Genomic DNA, 22,074 nt, shown 5'->3' on the forward strand with positions numbered 1-22,074 from the left:
AACGATTAAAAAATTCTGAACCACGAGGCTGCTGGTGACATTTGCAATGAGAATGTACTGTGGTACCAAAGACGAACAGCCTCAAGGGTCATGCCAGCTATGAAATGAAGCTAGTTAGGGAACCAGTAAGCAAGACTGAGGTCTTCAAAACCCGCCTGGATGCCACCCTGTGCCACATGCTAGAGTGTCCCTGCTGGAGCAGGAAGGTTGGACTAGATGATCTCTAGAGGTCCCTTCCAACCTTGAATATTCTGTGATTCTGTGTCATCACTGTGCCAGTCTGGGCAAAGACAAGAGCAGAAGGTGGCTCCCGTCCCCCTGAGGGGGTAACTCTCAATGAACCAGAGTTACGTGTGTGCCTATTTCATACCAGATAAGGTGAGCTCTTGACAGACTCGGCAAGTAAATTAATGGAATGATGCATGTGCAAAAGCCAGGAAGAAAAAAAATAACCCAAATACAAGAAAGCAGCCCACAAAAACTCTTGCATGAGTTGTTGTTCATTTATTTACTATCAGTGAGGTAACACCCTGTTAACCAGGTGCAGCCAGATGAGTGCAGGAGAAACTGTTCAGTGCCTGAAAGTCCTCCTAGGCCAGACAGCAGCCTCAGCCTGGGAAAGCAGGGGGAAGAACCTCCCCTGTGTGTAGTAAGGTGGGCAAGAGCAAAGTCTGATCCTAAGTGAGTAGCAAAGAGGATGCTTGTCAGGCTCAAAGGAAAAAGCAGAGAATCACAGAGTGGTTGAGGTTGGCAGGGATCCGTAGAGATCATCTAATCCAACCAACCCTCTGCTCCAGCAGGGACACTCAGAGCACGGGGCAAAGGGCGGCMTCCTGGGCACAACCTCCCTGGGCAGCCTGTGCCAGGGCTCTGTCACCCTCACAGGAAAGAAGTTCTTCCTYRYATGGAGATGGAACTGCCTGTGTTTCAATTTGTTCCTCCCATCCTCTTCACATTCTCCCATCAGGTATTTGTACATGTTGATAAGATCCCCTCTCAATCTTCTCCAGGCTAAAGAGGCCCAGCTCGTGTAGTCTTTCCTCATACAAGAGCTGCTCTAGTCCCTTATTCATCTTTGTTGCTCGCCTCTGGACCCTCTCTAGAAACTCCACCCCCAGAACTGCCCCCGATACTCCAGGTTTGGCCTCACCAGAGCTGAGCAGAGGGGCAGGATCCCCTCCCTTGACCTGCTGGCAACRCTCCTCCTGATGCAGCCAGGATCCCATTGGCCTTCTTGGCCACGAGGGCACACTGCTSACTCATGGTTAACTTGGTGTCCACCAGGACTCCCAGGTCCCTCTCYGTGGAAGTGCTTTCCAGCAGGTCGACCCCTAATCTGTACTGGTGCCTGGGGTTATTCCTCCCCAGGTGCAGGACCCTGCACTTGTCCTTATTGAACCTCATGAGGTTCCTCTCTGCCCAACTCTCCAGCCTGTCCAGATCCCTCTGGATGGCAGCACAGCCCTCCGGAGTGTCGGCCACTCCACCCAGCTTGGTGTCCTCTGCAAACTTGCTCAGGGTGCACTCCGTGCCCTCGTCCAGGTCATTGATGAACAAGTTGAACAGCCACAGGCCTCCAACTGGAGGCCCCATTTATCACCACCCTCTGAGCTCTGCCATCCAGCCAGCCCTCGATCCACYGCACCGTGCACTCATCTAACCCACGTTTTCTGAGCTTGTCCATAAAGATATTTTCGGAGATGGTGTCAAAAGCCTTGCTTGTCAAGGTAGACATCATTCACGGCTCTCCCCTTGTCCATCCAGCCAGTCATCCCATCACAGGCTATCAGGTTGGTCAAACATGACTTTTCCATGGTGAATCCATGCTGGCTACTCTTAATCACCTTCTTTTCCTTGACATGCTTAGAGACAGTTTCTAAGATGAGCTGCTCCTTCACCTTTCCAGGGACAGGGGTGAGACTGACCAGCCTGTAGTTTCCTGGGTCCATCTCCTTGCCCTTTTAATTGCCCTTTGAAGACTGAGGTTCTCCATGACCTCTACATGATAGAGAGTGACTGAGCAATAATACTTGCCAATTACCTCAGCACCTGTGGGTGCATCCCATTGGGACCCATAGATTTGCAGGTGTCTGGTTTGCCTAAGCAATCTCTAACCCAATCCTCCTCGACCGGTGGAAGGTCTTCCTCTCTCCCATTTCTCTCTCTTTTACCTGGGCTCATGTGGAGCACCTTAGCAGTAAAGACAGACACAAAGAAGGCATTTAGTAACTCTGCCTTCTCTGCATCCTCCGCCATCACGGCACCCTCCCCATTCACCAGTGAGACCAGGTTTTCCCTAGTCTTCCTCTTGCCGCCGATGTATTTGTAGAAGCCCTTCCTGTTGTCCCTGACATCTCTTGTTACATTTAATTCCAAACAGGCCTTGACCTTCCTCACTATATCCCTGTTTTCTCCAACAGTACTCCTATATTCCTCCCACACGATCCGATCCTTCTTCCACATTATGTCTGCTTTCTTCTGTTCCAGGTTTTCCCTTGCCCATCCACACAGGTCTCCTGCTCTCYCTTGCTTGACTTCTTTCTTGTGCGAATGCCCCCATCCTGAGCTTGCAGAAAGTGGTGCTTGAATATCAGCCAGCTCTCCTAGACCCCCTTTCCTTCTAGGACCTTGACCCAAGGGATTCCTCCAAGGAGCTCCCTGAAGAGGTCAAAGTTGGCTCTCTTGAAGTCCAGGACTGCAATCCTATTCTTGACCAGATTCCTCCCCACAGGATTGTGACTTCCTACATCTTGTGGTCCCTGCAGCCGAGACTGCCCCCAACCCTCACATTTCCCACTAGACCATCTCTGTTTGTTAGTATCAGGTCTAGCAGCGCCCCTCCCCTTGTTGGCTCATCAGCCACTTGCACCAAGAAGTTATSTGCAATGTTCTGCAGGAACCTCCTGGACTGTCTGTTCCTGGCTATGTGGTTTTCCCAGCAGACATCAGGGTGGTTGAACTCCCCAGGAGGACCAGGGCCTGTGATCGGGAGGCTTCTTGCAGCTGCCYGTGGAAGGTCTCATCCACTTCCTCTTCCTGGTCAGGAGACCTGGACCCCACGGCAGCTGAAAGGAATGTGAATCTTGTTTTATACGTAGTCCTGGTTGCTTGAGATGGCTATTTCAGCTAAGGTTTGGTTCAGCCTTCCTTTCCTCCCAGAAGGACACCACTTAGTTGTTTCCATTGCAAACCTCCAAGMTGTATCAAAGCATTGAGTAAGGGACTGGAGCATCTATCATATGAGGAAAGACTACATAAGCAGGGCCTGTTTAGCCTGGAGAAAACTGCATGTTTGCTGTTAGGATCTGGCATGTGTTATGCTTCATTGAGATCCTAATGAATTTCTAAAGCTACAAGCAATGGAGTTAGTTTCCAGACCTTTGGGTAACCCATCTGGACCAGTCAGTCTGTGGCTAGGTTTTCTAATAAAGCAAGTAAATGTGTATAGTTAGCAGCAGGTCTYTAGCATTCCCTTCCTTAACATAGCGATCTGGCATATCTGAAAAAAAAAATGGTAAAAGAGGTAGCTTTGCCAGAAGGAGATGTAAGGTGGGATGGATTTTATGAGAACGCAGCTCCTTGTTCAATTTTTGCCCATCATCTTAGCCCTTGCCCCAGGTATCCCTYTGATCCTTACTGCTGGAGCCTTTCGGGTGCTCCTAGGCTGTCCCGGTGGCAGAAGTGCCTCCCATCACGAAGCCCAGCTAAGGGTATTCTGTGGAGGGTGACTTCTAAGCCCAGCTACGGGTATTCTGTGGAGTCGAGCATCTCGGACTCCTACGGCATGGCACATGGATCGGATTCCATTTGCTTTAGATTTCACAGCCCGTCTTTCTCCGAAATAACTGAAGTAACCCGCTTGGTAACACGTGAATAAATGCAAAAGACCTATGAAGAATCTGCCTATGCAAGGRAAAGCAGAAGACTGTTTTCACTTTAGCATGAAGATACATAAAGGAAAAACCCCTGACCACCTTAAAGATTGCCCTCGGTGCATGTTTGAGTGCTACAGCTCGAAACGCCAAGTGCAGATTTTTCAGCTCGCAGACCTGTAGTCACTGCCAGGGCTATAGTCCTAAAACCTGTTTCCATTTGCTGTTTTGGCACCCTTCTTACCTCCAGTCCATATGTAAGAAAAAGCAGTAGCAAGCAGTGTATGAAGACTGCAGGTCACAGCAAAGGGTTACATCTCGCGCAACGCATCTAAACCAAAGCATCACGGTAGAATAAATACTTGGAAGATGTTAAGAAATTATTTAGATTGAAATAATTTAATGCATTCCACGTGCATAGGAGGAGATGCAAAAAGCAAAGCCAGCTTCAGGGCGCTGGAAAGGATGGATTTCAGGAGTGTCACCATTTAAAAATCTGTAGCTGTAACAGAGGATGCAGAGAGAGCGAAAAAGCAGCCTGCCATAGAAGCCAGATGCACCCTGAAAGCCAGAAGGTGCGAATGAAAAGGTGTCTCTGCACTGGTGAAGAGTTAGATTGAGTCACGAGCCGCCTGAGTCACCCTGTGCTGTGCTGTGCTGTGCTGCAGCAAGAAGGCAGGGGCCCAGAAAAGATGCCTGTCACCGTTCTGCTCTGCTTAGAGCTGCTGAGGCCTCAGCTGAAACCGGGGAGCAGCGACTCCGGTGTGGCTCAGTTGGAGAGAAGCCAGAAGAGCCCAGGAATAAGTGACCTCTGGAAAGAGCGGGGCTGTAGAAGCAAGATTGAAACAGTTGATTGCTATTAAAAGGTCTGGGACAAGGCATGACAATGGAAGAGATGAAAGGGGGAATAATAAGTTCTCCCTACCAGGAGCGGAGAGGACAAAAAGCAATGGGCTTATGGTGCCAGTGGCGGGTAGTTAGATAATGCGTGAGATGAGAACAGATGATTTTAGAGGTCCTATTCTATATGTACAATGCTTATGGATAAAAGCCAACTGTTCAGGAACAAAAACAGCGGAGGGGAAAATGTCCATTACAGCAGCTCCCAGGCGTGTCCTGGGGAGCCGGAGTGACGCAGGAATGTGAAGGCATGGGCCCCTCTGAGCCCCTCTGCACTGCAGCGCAGGGAGCAAGGAGAGAGGAAGGAAAATGGAGGGAGCAAGGAGGGAGCAAGGAGAGAGGAGGCCTCTGCCCCAGCKCCCCTCACAGCTCTCCCTTGCACCCCTCACAGCTCCGTGCTGCCCCATGGCCACGGCCGCACAGCAGCCCACGCACACAGGCCACAGCAGGGGTGGGAAGGCCAAACGGAGAGGGAAAGAGGGGACGGTGGCACCGGGAACATCGCTGGAAAGCCACGCTTGGCTGTTCTTGCAGAATATGAAGAGTGTGACTCAAATCAGTGACAGAAAAGAGGCAATGTATGTGGCTGTACCTCTTACTTCTTGTGCTGCCAGTTGTAGAACAAGGATGAGGCAGCTCAAGGAAGAAGCAAATTTTAAAGCTGTGTCCATCTTTTTAAGAGTTAACTTGGTTTTTAAGCCAGCTGATGTTTAGGGTGCCAAACCCATCCTGCTTGCCTTCCTATGAGATCCACTGAGCACAGTACGGACTTCAGGTTTTCGCAGGAATGTCAGTCTTCCCTTCTGGGACAACAGTAACACCTGTAAGTCTCTAACCCTACCTTCCTGCTCTAACAGCTAAAGAGCCGAGAGCTATCGTGTCCATCTCCTTCCACCGTCAGAAGAGAGAAAAAGCCCATCCCTAAGGCAAGGCACGCCAGCTGTTTTAGGAAAGGCAGATGTTGCTCTTGATCTAGTTTGTTTGMGTTGTTCACAGCCTACACTTGGAGGATACCATTTTGGAAGGGGAAGGCCTATCCAGCCGAGTGCCACCCTTGGGCACAGCCACCAGCTGAACGTCCCGGAGAGGAATTGCCAGTGCTCTGAATTATAGAGTCTTTTTGTTGGGACTGCTTTTCTTAAAGGCCCCCTTCCAGGTTTCACACAGTTACAGTGCTCACTGAAAAAAAAGCCACCCCTTATGGCCTTTGAAGGCTTGAAAATTCATCAGCTCTTCCACTTAATGCAGACATATCCACGCACACTGGTACCAGCTGGGCAAATCCCAGAGTAGTCTTTTTTTTTTTTTTTTTTTTAAATAACAATAGTTATCTTTTAAGACATCTAATGAGTTTCAGCAGACCTATCACAGTAATTTCTAAGGTTACATGTGAAAGGTGGCATGGTGTAAGAGGAAAGCAGGAGCTTTGGATGGACTGAGCTCCTCAAACATCCACAAGCAGAATATTCTCCTATATATGCACATGCATGTGTACTTATACACACACACACACTGTTCAGGTGATGTAGGACTTGGCTTTGCATCCATCAACCTGTTTTATTTTTGCCAAACCGGTCATGCTCCYGTATCACAACCATTCAGAGTTTTGAATATTGCTCTTCTGAGGGCTGGCCTTGCACAGGAAGCCTCCTGCCAAGATGGGATGGACATGGTCATGGGTCAGGGAGCAGTGTGTGAGGTACCACACAACAGAGCACTGGAAACTAAGTTTTACCAAAAAAAAAAAAAAAAAAATCACCATCAAAGTGTTCTGACTGCTTGAGGGAGCTTGAGGACTCACAGTCTTGTCCAAATAGGACTCTGGATCATGAGAAGGTAATAAGAGTACCAGCAAAATTCATTCTCAACAGAGGCAGCCTCTCCCAAATAGTGCTTTGGTCTCTAGTGGCTCTTTTGGGGAATGGTTTGTAGGACACACGGAAGTAGAAGTAAAATACTGCCTGGTCCCTGGGAACGCCTCTGAAACCACTGCCTGTGTCCTGAGCCCAAAGGGCAAGGCCCACTGCGCCTCCAGGGCTTGGAGGAGGATTTTCTTCAGTCTGGCTGGGGCTRTCCCGCAGAGGGGATTGTATCTGCTGAAAGCAACAGGGGAAGCATGTCCTGGTTGATCACAAAGGCCAATTAAAGAAATGTTTTCAGGGGCTAATGCTCCGCTAGAGAGCTTGGCTGCTGCATCCGTGCATTGCTGTCACTCATATGACACCTGCAGCAAAGTGAGTCACTTGCACTGAAGCCCTGTGCTTTTAAAATACCAACTTTTCTTTAAGGAAACGGATAAATAGAGCAGGAATAAATTTAAGCAAGCATTTAAAAATATCTGTTTAAAAAAGGGTATATTTTAACCTCTCATCTTGTTAAAACAAAGCAAACAGCTTGAGACAGGTTGCTTTGATAAATACTCAGGACCTTTAGCTGCTTTGAGACCTCATACATTGCCCAACATTTACTTGGGTGTTGGGAGTAATGGAGGGTCCCCAAAGGAAATTTCTGCCTTTACTGCAGTGCCACATTTTGTTTTGCACAACAGAAAAGCTCTGCTGAGACTCATCAGGTACTTGTAAGCACAGACACATAGGAACCAGCAACGCAACAGCCCTCAGCACCACTTGTGGCTTCCTCAGCCTGCAAAGGTCCTTGCATCCAAGGAAACATTTATCTTCTTTCCCTAAGTTAAGGGGATGCTGGGGGCATTTTRCCTACTTGTGAAGCACTGAAAAAAATAAAAACTAATTGAGATTACTGAAGTGTTTTTTTGTCTTTATTTATTTTCCCCCTACGCAGTAGTGTGAGCGCTCTGAAATAAGTCCTGCTTCCCCACCTGAAYGCTGGGGTGCCCGCAGCGCAGTGCCATTTCTCTCCGCTCTTAGGAAACCCCATTATCAGGGCAAAACAGACCTAAAAATGCCCCTCAGGCTCCTGCTCCTGCGCTCCCCTCCCTCTCTCCTCGAACCATTGTCTGCCACAACCGCTGCCATCCAGGGCAGGGACAAAGGGCGCAGGGAGGGAAGCAGCCCCCGCGTTACCCATCACCGTCTCGTCCCGGCTGCGCTTTGCAGGGATGAGGGATTTATTGGCTCCGACAGCCCCGGCGCTGAGCACCGAGACCGCGGGTGCAAAGCCGGGCGCACCACAGCACTCCTCCCCGGCAGCAGCACCTCCGCTCACCGGGAACCCCGGCCGCAGCTCCGGCCGCACGGGCACAAACCCCTTGTGCTCAATCCCATTTTTCCCCTCTGGCAACCAGTTGCTATCCCACTGTAGAGAGATTTGGGGCACTTGTGCCGTTGCGCTGCGGTACACGCAGGGGGTTGCTGGACACGTGCCTCTGTCCATGCGTGCACCATGCATGTTTATGGTGTGTGCACGAGACCTCAGAGGCTTGCTGGGTGCGCCACTTTGGGAGCACGGGCGAGCGTAGCCGTGCCCTGTAATAACCAGGGAAGGTGCACCAGCTTGGAAAGGGGATAAAGGGCTGCTTAATCAGATCTTTTCTTTTCCACTGAACTTTTGCTCCACTCCAGTAACTTTGAAGGCCTTTTTAATAAGCATTAATAAAAGCCTAACCCAYTTGGTCCTTTCAGCTGAAGGCTGAAAAGCCCCTAAAGTAGTGCTCTGGATTCCTGAAGGGAAATCTTCAGCTGAAACACAGAAAATAAACTTGACAGACCAGCTGGGCATTTTAAGGGCCAAAACCATTTTTTTCCACCTTAAAACCACCTTTTCCACACTTAAGAGAGCATTTCCATCTCTGAGAAGCCCTGCATTGGTATCTCCTGCGCCTTTTAAGCAGAAWGGGCAGAAACACGCAGGGATGGGGGATGCGGGGAAGGCCGGAGCTGGGTCCTGCACCTGCAGAGCGGCACATCAGGCACCCCAAAGCCTTCCAGCTACGGCAGCAGTTACGCTGCGTTTGGTGGCCCACGAGGAACACAGGCATTTCCTAGCACAGCGAGCAAGCTGCAGAGCAAAAGGTAACTTCCACAAAACCGTAATGTCACAGACACCCAGAGCGAAGCAGGAGGTGCCTGTGTCACAAGCCTGATGTTTTCAGAAAATAAACCACTCRTTTCACTGCATTTCAAGGAAAAGTGGCAGTTCACAAACTTGCTGGCTTCCCCAGAAAAAGAAATGCAGCACCACTACCAATGCCAATGGAAGAATGCTGTGCATGCAAAAAAATAGCCATATCACATCATTTCTCAAAAAACAGCAACAGAAGTCACTGGAACCATAAAGATGAAGGTATTTATAGAAATCCCTGAGACTTTTTCTCCAGTATTATTAGTATAATTTTATATTTAGCTATATTTTTATATTTTTATATTAGTTTATRATTTATATTAGTTTATATTTAGTACAACTACTTGCAGTGTGGAAAATGATGGGCAATAATTTAATTGCTRAAGTTTCCTACATCAGATCCTTGCACGCACATACCACAAAACTGGTGCTTGCATAAAGAGGAGAAACCTTTTTAAATGGGATTTCTGAGCACTCTTTTTCCCTCCTTTTTTTCTAAATAGGCTTATCGACACAGTGTGTCATGCTTCTCAAATGGCAAACCATACTGGATTTTCAACAGGATTGTAGCGTGGAGAGTATTTTATCTGCCTCATCAGAACCATCTGTTTTAGATAAGTGTTTTAGTGAATGATTTATCTTTTGACAGTTAGACAACTTCTGTATTTATTTTCCCTGCTAAGGATCAAATATGTGAAGCAAGGAAAGGTGGCCTTACACAGGGCCACTCACATTTAGCTGAACAGCCGCCCTCCATCCATAAGCTATTGCCACACAGGGCTTGGGCTTGTTCTTTCTGCTCTTATGAACTGGGATTTGCTCATCTGTTTTAGGCATCCAAAAGTTAGGTTTTCATCTCCTTCACATCAAAGAGAGGGAGAAAAACCTCAGCAGGCTTTGCAGCCCCCCTGAGACAGGGGTCTTAGATGAGACAGGGCCTCTCGATGTCTCTCTTGTCTCCATCAGTCTGACAGGAAAAGGTGAATAGCTGGTTCAGCCCTAGATAACTAACTTTTTACATGACTAATTCTTTAGTAGAGGAAGACAGCTGAGTGCCTGACACTATATTAAGATTCCAGGTGGTTTACATGGGACTGGTTTCAGCTTGGTAACCACCGACCAGGGTCACCACCACAGATGGTTTGAGACTGTCCAAAGATGCCCAGTACAAACCCAGATGTCCTTATGTGGGACAAGCATTTGGTGCACACACCTGGCATAGATCATCATCCAGATTAAATAAGCAAATATGCTTATTTAATATAAATAAGCATAATGCACACATACCAGCTTTATTTGTGTGAACAAAATCAGTAAGGAAGGGAGGTGGGAGCATCAGAGGATTTGATCCAAAATTAAACAACTCTTCCAAACCAACCCAGGCAAGTTAAGGTGAATTGTGCCAGAACACCACCAACCAGTACCCATTTAATGCAGTGTAGGAATTTAATTTAATTTAATGTAGTTGAGAAAATCAGTAGTGATAGTTTAGGCAAGATGCTTAGCTCAGACAGCATTTTCAGACCTGCCTMAAATTATCTAACAATGGTTTCATGTCCATTCACATACACATCAGGCTTATCTGGTCTGCAGGAGGTAGATGATCTGTGGCAAGACTGGGCCTTCGAAGAGTTAGGCTAGGCTGGTGTGTGCTCAGTAGCACACTCCCATGCCAGCAACTGAAGGATATTTCCAGCAGCACRTTAACTATATAAAAACTAACTGAATGACTAATCTTTTCCTTATACCTTTCCTTCATGCCTCAGGACTACCTGTCCTGCCACCTCTTCTTCCCTCCTCACCTCCCTTTCACCTGAGGGTGAAAACCCAAGCGTCTCCTCTAGTAACACACTCCTATGGCCGTGCTTCTCCTCACGCCCTCCCCCAAATGCTGTGACTTTTGAGAAGAAAGAAGAAGAAAGAGAAGAAAGGCAGGACGAGCGCCCAGAACCACAGCACCATGGCCTGCTGCTGCCAGAGACACGGCTGGGCCAGGGAGGACTACGGGCAAGACCACGAAACCCCAGCTTGGAGCACCGTGCCAGGCCTACGCACACTTTACTTGGAAGAGGCCCCACCGTGGCCTCTTCTGAGGTGCTGAGGTGGCTTTTAAGAGCACAGCTCCCCCACAGGGCTGCACGTAATTATTTACATTGCCATGTAAATGTTTCTGCAGAGGTTAAGGCTGGATCACAAGGATGCCTGAGACCAAGCCTGAGGAGCAGGGACGAGGGGGGATTCAACAGGTTTACGGCAGAATAGGCAGTGCTGAGTTGGTGCCTCAAAGTCGGATGTGTGTTGTGCAATCATACAGTATTTACCCAAGGGTTTTGTTAGATGTTCACTATGCAAGCGAGCATTGTGCAGCTAAATCTGCAGGCAAATTAAAAAAAAATACTGAAACGGACTGTTTAAAATGTGTAAACATACCCTCGAATGGGCTCTAGACCAAGGAGGAAGAAACCCTATGATCAATGTCTGCCCCTTGGCAAAGGAACCAGGATGCTAAATATGCATCCATGCCATACCACCGTGTGGAAAGGGTAAAATAACCCCGGGAAAAGGGAAAAATGACATAATAAATTATGTATATATGATTTACTAGAAACTAGCAGTAATTTGAACATTTGAATGATAAATTTTAGCAAAATGGAAATTAAAATAATAAAGCATCATTCTTTAATTCTGATTAGGCTGATAAAACTCCACTGGAACATGAGTAAATTCTTGGTTCCATGTGGACAGTGGGGTTCCTCAGCCCACACACAGGGAGTAGCACAGCTAAAGGAGCGACAATTTTCCACCCAAGCCTTCACAGAACCTTTCTGGCCCAACGTTTTTCTCCATGTTCTTCCAAGAAGTGTTGGGATCAGGTGAGCCCTGTTGTGCAGGATGACCAATGCTGCCAACTCCGACACCACCACCTTGCTGTCTGTCACCTGTGGGGTGGTGACGTGGTACGTGGCACCGTGGGAGCYTGCAGCGTGCTGAGCTGGTCCCCACCAGCCTCGGCTGGTCGAACGTGGCCRCTCATGAGCCCTGTGCTCTGCTGGGCCAGCGGGACGGGGCTCAGCAGCGAGGCTGGTGACAGTGAGTCAGCCGCTGACTGTGAGCACTTGCGTGCCGGGGCGCCACGTGTTTATTTAAGGAAAATACTGGAGTTGAGATTTTTGAAAAATGTCAGAGGGATAAGCATGCCTAATTTCCATTAAAATCAACAGGAACCAGACATTCAGCCAGCTGGAAAGAAAAAAAAAAAAAGAAGAAGAAAAAAAAAAGCATTAGGTACCTGGCTAAAGCTCTAATGATGAATCAAATACAGTCCAGCCTCCAAAGAATGATTCAAGTATACCCATAKTCAGGCTTTTCTCAGCGAGTATAAAATTTGCCTTAAAAGTCAACATGTTGTGAATATATGAGTTTTTTTTTCTGTAACATGGAAGGATAATTTTATTATTCCTAAGTATGTATGAATACTTTCTACTATCCTCAAAGCACTTGATTTTAARAAGATTGGTACGGATTTTCACGCAGCTTTACAAACCACCTAGGGCAGCACGTACAACAAATCTGGGGCCAGGCAACACGAGGCTCACGCTGACCAAAAGCACCGTCGGCAAGCGYGTTTAACGCGCCGCAGCGCAGGCATCGCTCGCAGGGACAAACGCAATCGGGGAACACTGCAAAAACTAAATCTCCCCTGACTGCTGACGGGCAGCAGCTATTCACTGCTCACCGCCACGCGGAAATAGCTTTTTAATTGAATCACTGTCACTGTTCCCAGCACGGGCTGTCGAGAGCCGACGGCTGGGGAAGCAGTGAGTAACGCAGCGCGGGACAGCGAGCCGCAGAGGCGGTGAGCGCGGGGCCATCCGCAAGAGCCCACGTCTGCACGGCTCCTCCTGCGTCCACACAGCAATTCTTTGGGGCCAGGGTGAGGCTCTGGTGTGGGGAATGTGGCAACTGGTCTAATCAGCACACTACAGCTCTAGGATGTGCGCCATACTAAATATTAGTGCATTATGAGTACCGAACCTGGCCCTGGCACACTTTTCAGACACAACAAGAAATTAAAAAAAAAAATAATAAAAATGTAAAACACCCAGTGAAGCAAAGATCATAGATTTGAATGTGACTCATCTATAAGCAGAAGACAAAACCTGCAGTCATCCAAAAAGGAGAATCAGAGTCTAGATGTTCTTCCACAGTTGTTAGCCTGTATGTGTTAGATGCTTCTGCCATCTTACTGACTACTCTAGAATGTCTCCTGTTAAAAAAACTGTTTTACCAAGGATGGTAGTTCTCTTCTACATTAGCTGCTTATGATACAGTAATATTTCTGCCTCATATTTCTCAGTATATTGTTTGAGATGCCCTACCAAATGCCCTGCTGGATCCCACCTTCTCCTGGATCCAGCTATTACAAAAATGCTGGGTTAGCCTTTAGTACTTTTAACATATTCTGAATCATTAATTAAGTCACTTTCTTYTTCTTAATTATAAGGCATAAATACAGTATATATTATAAACAGAGTAGCTAGAAAGTACTTGTTTTCCTCTACTGCTATGTCTTTATAATGGGCTTAATTTTTTTACAAGGATGTGGGATAATTTCAGTTTTTCATCAATGACCTGGATGAAGGGATGGAGTGCTCCCTCAGCAAGCTTGCTGGTGATACCAAACTGGGAGGAGCGGCCGATACTCCAGAGGGCTGTGCTGCCATTGAGAGGGATCTGGGATCTGACAACTGGTTGGTGAGAAACCTCATGAAGCTCAACAAGGGCAAGTGCAGGGTCCTGCACCTGGGGAGGAATAACCCCGGACACCAGTCCAGGCTGGGGACTGACCTTCTGGAGAGCAGCTCCGCAGAGAGGGACCTGGGTGTCATGGTGGACGACAAGATGACCATGAGGCAGCAGTGTGCCCTGGTGGCCAAGAAGGCCAACGGGATCCTGGGGTGCGTTAAGAAGAGCGTCTCCAGCAGGTCGAGGGAGGTGATCGTCCCCCTCTACACAGCCCTGGTGAGGCCACATCTGGAGTACTGCGTCCAGTTCTGGGCTCCCCAGGACAAGAGGGATGTGGAGCTGCTGGAGAGAGTCCAGCGCAGGGCTACCAGGATGATCAGGGGCCTGGAACATCTGCCCTATGAGCAAAGGCTGAGAGAGCTGGGCCTGTTCAGCCTGGAGAAGAGGAGGCTGAGGGGGGACCTGATCAGCGTGTATAAATACCTCAAGGGAGGCAGTGAGGAGGAGGGGCCGGCCTCTTTTCAGTGGTGGGCAGGGACAGGACTAGAGGAAACGGCCACAAGCTGAGGCACCAAAAGTTCCACGGGAACTTAAGGAAACATTTCTTGACAGTGAGGGTGACAGAGCCCTGGCACAGGCTGCCCAGGGAGGCTGTGGAGTCTCCTTCCCTGGAGGTCTTCAAAACCCCCTTGGACGCAGCCCTGTGCCACGTGCTCTAGGTGACCCTGCGTGAGCAGGGGGTTGGACTAGATGACCTCTGGAGCTTCCTTCCAACCTTAAGCATTCTATGATTCTGTGAAGCAAGGAGCTCCTGAGCAGCTGATGTCTCGATTCTGCCAAATCAAACAGTTCTCAGGAAGGAACTAAACCAGACAGTATTTCTAAATAATAATGCATCTAGTAGAAATACTGTTTAAAATAAACCCACTGTAGACAGCCCCGTTGCTCCACTGAAGCTGGCTGGAGGAAACTTCAGGACTTGCAAACACACATTCCCATTTGTATTTTCCTGACTGCTTCCTGGAGTGGCCGGGCTGGACGGACAGTTTTGGCCCTATGATTAATGCTGCAGTTTTGCTGGCATGTAACAGTCCAGCACTCGCTGCCACTCCGACAGGGCTGCTCGGGTGGTGGATGGGCCACACATCCCCTGCACCAGTGGGACTCGGGCAGCTTCCCGATAGAGCAGATCAGTGAAAACCCAACATGCTGGCACTCACAATACATCTGCAGCAAGAGACAGGGTCCTGCATGTTTGGGGTTACTCTGACAGAGACGGAGACGGGAGATCTAGTTGCAAAGCTCCTCACACGCTCATGTCCATCACCATGTATGCAGGGAAGGTATGGAAACCACCTATGGGGACTCTACACAAGCAGGTATAGAAAAGGATGAGGCACATCCTCAAAACATGAGAACCCCCTCCCCTTGCCACCCCAACTGGGATGGACAGTATCAGTGCASAGCCAGGGCAGCAGGACATGGACTCCCTAACAAAGGAGATGCTCAATTCTAGGGAAAGCACAAAGGAAAATAAAGCAAACTGTTTTTCCCCATCTCCAAAGAAGAACAATTATTAAAAGCACTGGTAATTAAGTCTCTGCTCTGAACAGCCAAAATTTCTTTGACAGTTTCTTAAAAAAAACCGCCACATTCCCCTACATGAACTAAGATGTGCCTGTAGTAGCTGAGACTGTATTATTATTATTAGTTGGAACAGATTAACAGAGCTCTCCTTGCTTCACTTCTATAGCATCCTTGGAAAAAAAAAATGCAAAAATGCGAAATGCCAGTGCTGTGAGCCACAAACTCGGGCTCCAGCACCAAAACTAGGGCTCCTTTGCCATCCTGTGGTGCAGGTGTGAGCGAGTACGGCCAACACGGGAAGGTCACATCTGGGGGATGCTCTAGTGCCCCAGAGCCAGCACCTTTGCCTCCTCTCCCTGCAGCTCCTGCTGCACAGGGAAGCAGGAAAGGATGGAGGGAGGTGTGTACTGGGCTCCAAAAAACACGTTAGCAAGTGCTATCAGAAATGGCAGTGTTTGTTTTTTCAGCAAGGTCTGAAGGTCACCCATTTACTGAGGTCACCCAACAAGTCCTCATGCACTGGCCTTCAGATGTCGGTTTTGCTGGTCCGCTCCTGCTTGGTGAGAACCGTCCTTTGCTGCTCCCCTTCCTCTGTTATGCCACACTGTGGGCGAGGAAATCCCTTTTCCTCTTCAACTTGTGTTTTGAAAACTGCCCCGAAGAACTCCCAAGAGTGGCAGGAGGAAATTCATCCCCATGTGGAGGATAAGAGTATCCTGCAATTCACACACAAATGTGTTTTTAACAGGAAAAAAATTATATATATATCTCTGACGCTGTCTGCAACAGATTTTGCAGCAGGAAATCCTCTCTAGGATGCAATGATCACAGGAAAAAATAGGATCTAGTCTCAAGGTCTTGATTAGAGCTTGTAAAACTAGATCTCCTCTCCAAAACTTAGAATATTTGCAATTCCCAATCATATCTGAATAAAAATGCATATTTCTGAAGGTTTCCTGACAAACTTTCTTTCTTTGTATGTAATTTTACTACAAAGAAACCCTTCCAATGCAGCCCTAGTTCAAACCAATACCATGGGCAAAATCATCAACCCTACTCATTTTTTTTTTTCTTGTGCTGGTGAGAAAGAGACTTCTTATTTTTTGGGGAAGTCACAAGGCAGTCTGGCTCTATAATAAGGAACAGCTGCCCTCAATGCTTTGGCAAATAAAAATGGATTTTTTTCCACTATTACATCGAATGGTGTGCCATCAGGAGACAGGTACAGCACAGGGTAACCATTTATAATTAAAAAATCAAAAAAAGAAAAAAAAATCAGTGAGATATTTCTGTGAAAAAATCATTCTCATATAGCTAGTGAGAAATTAAAAACAGGAAAAGGTGGAGTGTTTTGGTTGAGATTTTTTACATTTCTGAACACTGCTGACACTAGAGATTCCTTCCTATGCCTGACAGTATCAGATGTTTAAAGACCCAAGTCCTTTAGTAATCATGATGTGCTAGCCCAGGGGTGCCCTCACCTCTATATGAATGAATAACAGGAAGGTCGTGAGGTGCAGTAAGGAAGAGAAGGGTTTCTGCCCCAAATGGGTCACATGCATAACTTCAAAGTTTATCAGCACCACTGCTTGGCAACCCATGACCAGAATTTTGTTCTCAAACTAGAAAGCTGATTGCTTTTTAGAGAACAAACTCACTGCAACACAGCATTTATTTTAAGCAGGCGTGTGGAGGCGCCTGGTACATTGTGTGGACAAGTGCCTGCCCCCGTGGAGAGCTTGTCTGGAGCTCACAGAGCTTCCGTGCACAGCTCTCACTGGCATCGCTATGGGGCTTGGCCTCCGTGTAATCCTTCYGTATGGTTCTTAAGGGAATGTTTTAGGAACGTGAGCACGAGCATTTGCAGCCCAGCCACATCCATTGCCATAAATATTACAGTGATGAAAACAAATTTGTGCTACCAATCTTTCATTAGCAAAGAAAAATGTAGTAAATAAATAGAAGCRTTTGTCCACAGCCCGTTTTTTTTCATTACCTTCCTGGCTAGAAAGGGCCCGTGCCTGCATGCACATGGATAGGTGAGGGTGCAAGGCCCGGTCYGATGGTCTTGTCCACCTGAGCCCCCTCATATTGTAGTGTGAAAATCTTCCAACTGCGACCACATTTGCACAGCTAAGCTCCAGGACTCGCAGGCTCATGTGTCTGTTCTCCTCAGCTGCTTCATTTGGTCTAARAAAGATACTTCCCTGTTACACCTGCCAGGCTCATGGTCTTAGACCGCTCAAGCTGTAACCAACGTAATAACCCCTCCAAAAGGCATTTATAGCAAATGGACTCATCATTYTCTGATGCACTCAAATTAAGCCCCAAATAAATGGGTCCATCCAGCCTTTTGTCTAGCTTTGAGGCTGTGTGAAATTATCCCTGAGTCCACGGGGATGAAAGGCATTCATGTTGGTGTGCTGGTTGAAGAGAGATGGCAAAATGCTGAAGCCTTTAAATTCCGGAAATTCACTGATAAATGGCTGCATGTGTCAGGCTGCCAAGCCACAGTTTCCCATGAGGGCACTCACAAGCCTTCCCTGGGCAAATCTTCATGCATGTGCTGCCCTGGGCTTCCTCAAAGGGCACAAGGCCCAACATAAGCACAGAATTATTTGTAAAAACACTCCCTCTGACTGCCAGATGGGCTAACCCAGAGAGGAAGCCATTAACCTCCCTGAGTATTTGCAACTGCCCTTCTTCTCTTACATCTAGTTTATGCTGACCAAAAGCATGTCTCAGACAATCTGAGCTATGGAAGGAGTACCATCAATCATAAATATGTCACAACATTAGGAAGGAAAACTACACAGTATATGCACATACATGCAATGCAGGATACTTTCTCATTTGGGTTATACTCCAGCACTCATGAATTAGGTATAATTTTGGAATGTCATTTCCATGCCCGAAGCCGYCTGTGTGCAAAATGTGCAGCTGGTGATGTCCAGTGGCTTAGCGGTATATGGAGGGGTAGCAGCTGAGAGAAAAAAATCACACCTCCTCTTGGCAGCAGACATGTCTGGGGTGCACAACAGAATCACAGAGTGGTTGAGGCTGGAAGGGATCCCTAGAGATCATCTAGTCCAACCCCCTGCTCCAGCAGAGACACGCAGAGCACAGGGCACAGGCTGGCATCCAGGTGGGTTTGGAAGATCTCCAGAGAAGGAGACTCCACAACCTCTCTGGGAGGCCTGTTCCAGGACTCTGTCACCCTCACGGGAAATAAGTTCTTCCTTGTATGGAGATGGAACTGCCTGTGCTGCAACCCTCTCTAGAAGCTCCACGTCCCTCTTGTCCTGGGGAGCCCAGAACTGCACCCAATACTCCAGGTGAGGCCTCACCAGAGCTGAGTAGAGGGGCAGGATCAAGATCCCCTCTTCCACCTGCTGGCAACACTCCTCCTGAGGCACTACTTGTGCTCTACGAGGGCACTGCTGGCTCATGATTAACTTGGTGTCAGCCAGGACTCCTAGGTCCCTCTCCATGGAGCTGCTTTCCAGCAGGTCAACCCKTAATCTCTACTGGTGCTTGGGGTTATTCCTGCCCAAGTGCAGGACCCTGCACTTGTCGTTATTGAACCTCATGAGGTTCCTTTCTGCCCCAGAGAGGCAGACACACAACCTGCATAATATGAAAGCGCTGTGTGTCCCTTTTCCACCAAGCCGCTGGGCATTCATCTCCAGTTGGAAACCATGTCACCTTTCCCTCATTTTGAAATTCCCTCTCCCCGCTTAGATCAAATACGCTCAGCTCTTCTGTTTTATTAACATCTTTGAAATGATCGAGTATTTTTCCTTGTCAAAGCTCAAGAAAAAAGAGGTTTAAGAAATTAAACATCAGTGTCCTTCCCCAAAGAGTAGCAAGTAGCAATTTAATTGCTTGAATTTAAGTGAAGAAAAAAAACTGACCAAGAGTTTGCAACATCCATCCAAGCGAGAGGCAAATTTTTTTCATCACTGAAACTAATACTGAAAAACTTGACTGCCTCCCCTGCAAACACTGCCTGACAAGAAGACATCTTGGGATAAAACTTTTATTTTATTTTATTTTATTTTATTTTATTTTATTTTATTTTATTTTATTTTATTTTATTTTATTTTATTTTATTTATTTTATTTTATTTTATTGATTTTACTTTATTTTATTTTATTACCATCATGGCCCGCCAGGCCACATGGTGGGCATTAGGCTTTGCAGTATGTGCTAGCAGAGCTGTGCTTAGTCCCGCGAAGGACTGAGGCTGCACTAAGGCAGGACTGCGAAATACACTGTTGTGGTCTCGAATACCCCTGTGTATGATGGCCTGAGTTTCCAGAGAGCAATTTGGGTAGTTTAAATGATTAATGAATAAAGATTGAGATTATTTTTTTTATTTGTCTATCCGTGTGCATAGGTGTGTATGTGTGTAAAATGCGTGCAGATATGCCTACACAAACACACACACACAAATAAACAGATGAAGGTTGAAATGGAGGCAAAAACTTCWTTTGGCTTAAAAATCAGACTCCTGGCTGTTTTTCAGGAAACCTTTACTCATCAGGAAGCGCCACCACTCCCAATTGTGTTTCTGTGAAGACTGGGAGGAAGAATAAAAGAAAGTGAAGAGATAGTCCCGCGCTGCCTGGCGAAGGCTGCGCTTTTGAGCCGCATCCCCTACAATTACGACAACATTTCCCTGGCAGTGGCTTCACCCTCGGCCAGGCCACCACTGCCCCASGGCGGGCAAGGCACCTTGGCCATCGGGGTGGTGCCGGTCCTGGCCAGTCGCGACCGGTTCAATCCGCCTCCCAGCCGGTCGCAACCAGTTCAATCCGTCTCGAAACGGCCCTGCTGCCTCTTCAGGCCCTTAGCGCCCGTTGGGGACCACCCTTGCTGTCAACTCGCACGTATTCCTGCTTAATGCCCCTTCCTTCTTTTTATTTTTCATTAAGGATGTTTTGTCCCRGGTGCTGGAGAGGTGGCAGCCCCTGGAAAGCTCTTCCCAGGCGGAGGCAGGCGCCGCGGCACCTCCCTCCTTGGAGACCCTTCCCGCCTGCCCTCCTTGGTGGGTAATTAAGGAGCACACCACTCGGCTTCAAAACATACAATATACTTTATTGCCTGCTAGATAATCAAAGTGAGGAGTAAACACCATAGCTGGAAAAAAGCAGAAAAGGGCCAGGAGGAGAATATCCAGTCACCAAACAAGTTATCAGGCAATAAACCATACACAATATAAATAAATCTGTTTCCCAAACAACTAAATCTTTATTTCTCTAATGGCCATTATATCATTAATTATCAGTAGTAAAATCTCTGGTTTTCTTTCTCTCTTTTTTTTTTTTTTTTTTTTTTTTTTTTTTTCTACACAGCATTAGTAGTAAGAAATATATAAGGGACTCTGCAGAAAGCAATACAAAGGAGTTATATACACAGGCACCTTCTGTGGAGCGGGAACAGAACCYCATCTAGTAAGGAAAGGCTATCTACAAAACAGAAGACCATGGTAATACAATATTAGCTCAGACTTAGTTTAGCCGCAGCCTTCCCACAACGTAGGCCGGCCGACTTATGTATACATATATACTTTAATATAGATATATAGAGAGATTTATTATTTAAAAATAATGTGAACTACCTGTAGTTCCTAGACTAATTTTAAAGAGGCAGTGTACCTTTTCTGAAGCTTCATCTCAGGAAGTATCTTAAAAATGGTATATAAAAGACTAGCAGACCCAAGCTCGCTTATCAGTTTCCAATATCTTCCCTGGATTTTTTTTTTTCCCCCTAATGCGATAGTTGCCATCCACGTGGACAGCACTGCCTTTAGTCACCTGGATTGCTATTTATGTTGCTGTAATTGCTACCACTAAGTTTATTTGATTATAGTGTTAGTAATTGTTGATTATAAATAGCAATAATGCTGCAGTACACTGACCGCGTTATGAAGATCTAGTCTGTATGTGCATGCAGAGTTTCGTTGTTTAATCTAAAAACATATCTCTCACTCAAAGTGCTTCCCCTGCCAAAAAAAAAAAAAAAAGAAATAAAAAGAAATAAAGAAAAGAAAAGAAAAAGAAAAAAAAACACATTCAATTGTACCCAAACCATGTCAAAAGGGTTACTTTTCCAAAGGAAAATGCAGTACCCCACCAAAACCTCAGCAGTCCTCCACACAGCATCAGCCACCCTGTATTGTAGGGACATAACCCTTTGCTAAAGCACAATCAGTGTCCCAAAGGCTACGAATTATGAATGGTTGTGAACAACTAAAACCAACCACATATTTGAAGAAATGCTCTGAGCACCACCCTGCCCAGGCTCGCTGCCCACGAAGCGCTAGGTCATTTCTGTTCATGAAGTGCATGTCGCTTGACACATTCCCTGCCYAGGAGTGTTTATATGAGCCTCTTCCTACAGCAGTGGTGACAGTTGGATACCTAATTGCTCTACTCTGTGATGGTGGGGAGCTGGGTTTACATGCAGTACAGCTTGTACGTGGCTCGGATCCTGGAAGGACTTGAAATACGGCGGTGTGACCATGTGCGGGGGCGCTCCTCTGCCACCCGGCTCTCATGTGGGGCCCGGAGCTGCAGCTTGGCAGCTGGGGAGGACGTGCTGCTCACGTGCAGTGGGCTGCCTTTCTAGAGCCATCTCTGATGCACAAAGCCAGCAGGAGATACCCAGGAACTGCTCAGATTTCCTTCCTTTTTTCCTGCTCGTGCTGGAAATCTGTTACACGGAGCTGGGAAACAGGGGTGGGCAATGGCTGTTTTTGGCTTTTGCAGTGTTTTCGCTCTCAGCCAGGTACCCCCCACGGGCTGCAATGCCTCCTTGCAACACATGTGCCAGGCCACAAATGGGCCCGAGTGACTTGGCACACGTGTGCTGGCAAGAGGGGCCCCGTGCACAGAAACCTCCTCCTCCAACACAAACACCAACA

This window comes from Nothoprocta perdicaria, unplaced genomic scaffold, assembly GCF_003342845.1.
Source record: "Nothoprocta perdicaria isolate Ctin4 unplaced genomic scaffold, notPer1 scaffold_102, whole genome shotgun sequence".
NCBI classification, from domain to species: domain Eukaryota; kingdom Metazoa; phylum Chordata; class Aves; order Tinamiformes; family Tinamidae; genus Nothoprocta; species Nothoprocta perdicaria.